Here is a 3,208-nt window from a genome sequence, read left to right as displayed (position 1 = left end):
CTCAAAGAGAAACGGGACATGACGTGCCCTCCTTGACGTGTACTAAGAAGCTGGCAAGATATCCTTATATTGACTCGGCGTCAGATAGCTTCATTTCATTGTTTGTGTCATTTACGTGCTGTGCTTTTAAAATCAGTTCACATTACAAAAGATGAGTTCACGTTCAACTTGGAAAAGAATATAAAAGTTTGCAGAGGTGTTCAAAGTATTTCATGGGCTTGTTACGCATGCAGCATGGCCTACAGGAAAACCCATCAGCTCCCGCATGTCTCCAGAGGCCCAGGAGAGATGATTGACTTTCAGGAGCCTATAGCTGCATAGTCACGAAACAAGGACTAAAAGTCCTGAGTCTCGGAGTTTCTAGCCTGTGTCTAACCACAAGACTATCTAGCCTTCTTTTTGGAGTAATTGCTCTTGCTTTCACTGAATAATTTTTAAAAAGCCACCAGGGATGCTTTCACAGGACAAAGTAAGGAGGATCTACCCACTTAAATCTTTGAGCAGACCCACTGACATGGGAATTTCTCAGAATGTTCTGTGGAGGCAGTGCCAGGAAGGTAATTAAAATTGCTGTCATACCTTTAGGCTACTGCAGAGGACAGGAGCTCCTGAAGGTCAATCAGTAAGGAGAGGTTCTGGGCTTATAAAAATAGGTCTGGCATTCTTTACAGAATTACAAAGGGCAGTATGTGCTCGGGTTTAGAAATGCAGCTCCTTGATTAAAAACTGCAGAGCAGGGGCGCCTGGCTGGCTCAGTCGGAAAAGCATGTGACTCTTGATCTCAGGGTTGTGAGTTCAAGCCCCGTGTTGGATGTAGAGATTTCTAAAAAATAAATAAACTTAAAAAACTGCAGAGCAGTAACTTCCAAGGGGAACCACGAAAACCATGGGGGAATGTTAATCTATCTAGATGTATAAAATCTGGGGAGGGGGGGAGCTCAAATATGGTTAGAGAGGCAGGACTGGTGTTTGTGCCCCGGGTCTCCGGTAGGATATGGATGCTGTGTGGGAAAGTAGAAAGAATCACGACTTTGGAGTGAGGAGGCCAGAATCCAAACCTTGGCTCTGCCACTTAGTATCTTAGGGGAAGGTTATTTAATCTCTATGAGCCGTAGTTTCTTCATCCATAACATAGAGGCAATGAAAACAAGACAGAGGGGCGCCTGGGTGGCTCAGTCGTTAGGCGTCTGCCTTCGGTTCAGGTCGTGATCCCAGGGTCCTGGGATCGAACCCCGCATCAGGCTCCCTGCTCAGCGGGAAGCCTGCTTCTCCCTCTCCCGCTCCCCCTGCTTGTGTTCCCTCTCTCGCTGTGTCTCTCTCTGTCAAATAAATTTAAAAAAAAAAAGAAAAGAAAAGAAAACAAGACAGAGTTCATGAAGAGCACGGCCCGGCACTGAGGAAATACTGTCAGTCCTACACGTAGCAACCCATCAATGCCCAAGAGACAGGACTGGAGAGGATTCTGAAAGTCAGAGCTTTCTTTTCCACTTCTTATTTATATCTAACATTTACAAGGATGTAGGAACCCTCGGAACCGACAGGAATGGGACTCCAGCATCATCCTTTTGGAATCAAGTGCTTGAAAGAGAGAGGTGGTTTTCTGAGCACCAGTGGAGTCCAGAAGTAATACAAGCTTTGGTAGAAATGAGCAAACCTCAATGATCGCTGCAGTTTTCTGGGGCTTTTTGTGCTCTTATGCTTAACAGTGTCAACCGGTGTGATGAGACGGGGGGTGTTTGTCATGTGGGGCATGAGTTTGACGCCCAGTGAAGCCACTGCTGAGTGAAGTTCAGTTCAGGCAAGTTTCTAAAGGATTTACGTGCTCATCACAGCCAACTTGACTGACAGGCAAAGCCATGAGGCTAAAAATAAAAGGTATTGTATGATTCAAGAACTAAACACCCTGATCTTGACATCTGGCTGTGATTGTGAGGTACCTGTTGTGTTCTGGGAAGGTAGTCGAAGGAGTCCCAGACCCTTCTTGTCCAGATCTAGCGAGTCCTCCAGGAACCTGTTCCAGCAAGGCTTCCGTGTCCTTTCCAGAATTCCCAGAGAATGTCACTCCACATCTATGCCAATATTGAGGGAATTTACATCTACGGTCCTGTGTAGATGGAGGACATGTCCTAAGAGCCTGAGGCTACAGTTCATCCATCCTCACAACCCACACTCAAGGCAGTGGCATCATCAAAGTCTTGGTCATCCAAAATGAGCAGATCATGGGGCAGTGGTCTGTGCATCTTGTGAATGTTGGCAATGCCAGCCTTAAGACATGATAGGAAGCATGGCCATACCTGATGGTATGATGTGAGCTGAGGAGGCCAGTGGGTGACATCTGTCTTTTCCACTAACTCACAGTCACTACATGCATTCCCCTTGTGGCTGAACCGAAATCTTCGTGTCACCACTAACTGATAAAATCCACACTCAGACTGAATAGTGCATCTGGCATAGACAGCTTCTGGAGAACAATTAGAAATTAGAGAGGTTGAAGCCGGCAGTTGGATCAGGGAGCAGGTGCATTGGGGACCATATTCTTACCTATAGCTTTTCAGTCCTGGGCTCTACTCAGTTAAGGATAACCACCATCCTATGTGACACTGGGTTTACCATGACACTTAGTATCTCTCCCCCCTTTCAAATCCTTACCCCCTTTTGTTTTGGTTGGGTTTTTTTAAAAAAGATTTTATTTATTTATTTGAGAGAGGGAGAGAGAGAAGGCACAAACAGGAGGAGTGGGAGAGGGAGAAGCAGGCTCCCCGCTGAGCAGGGAGTCTAATGCGGGGCTCGATCCCAGGACCCTGCGATCATGACCTGAGCCGAAGGCAGACACTCAACCGACTGAGCCATCCAGGCGTCCCCCTTATCCTCTTTTGATACAAGAATCATTATTTCCTTAGTAAATAACCTAACTCTAAAAACTGCTTAGTTGTCATCCTTGATAATGTCCCTTTCATCCCCCTCTCCATCCCCTTTACCAGCAGGTCTTGTCAACTCCATCTCTGAAATATATCCACCCTCTCGTCTCCATCTTCATGGCCACCTTCTTGGTCCAGGCCACCATCGTGTCTCCTGGACTCCTGCCACACTCTTCTCCTCAACTGGCTTCTCCACCTCCACTGGCTTCTTCCAACCCATCTTCCATCCAGCGGCAACACTGACATTTTAAAACGACAATCAGATCACTTCACTGTGCTTCCTTAAACAC

This window comes from Mirounga leonina, unplaced genomic scaffold, assembly GCF_011800145.1.
Source record: "Mirounga leonina isolate KUSES-001 unplaced genomic scaffold, KU_Mleo_1.0 Mir_125, whole genome shotgun sequence".
Classification (NCBI taxonomy): domain Eukaryota; kingdom Metazoa; phylum Chordata; class Mammalia; order Carnivora; family Phocidae; genus Mirounga; species Mirounga leonina.
Note: the sequence above shows the minus strand (reverse complement) of the source record.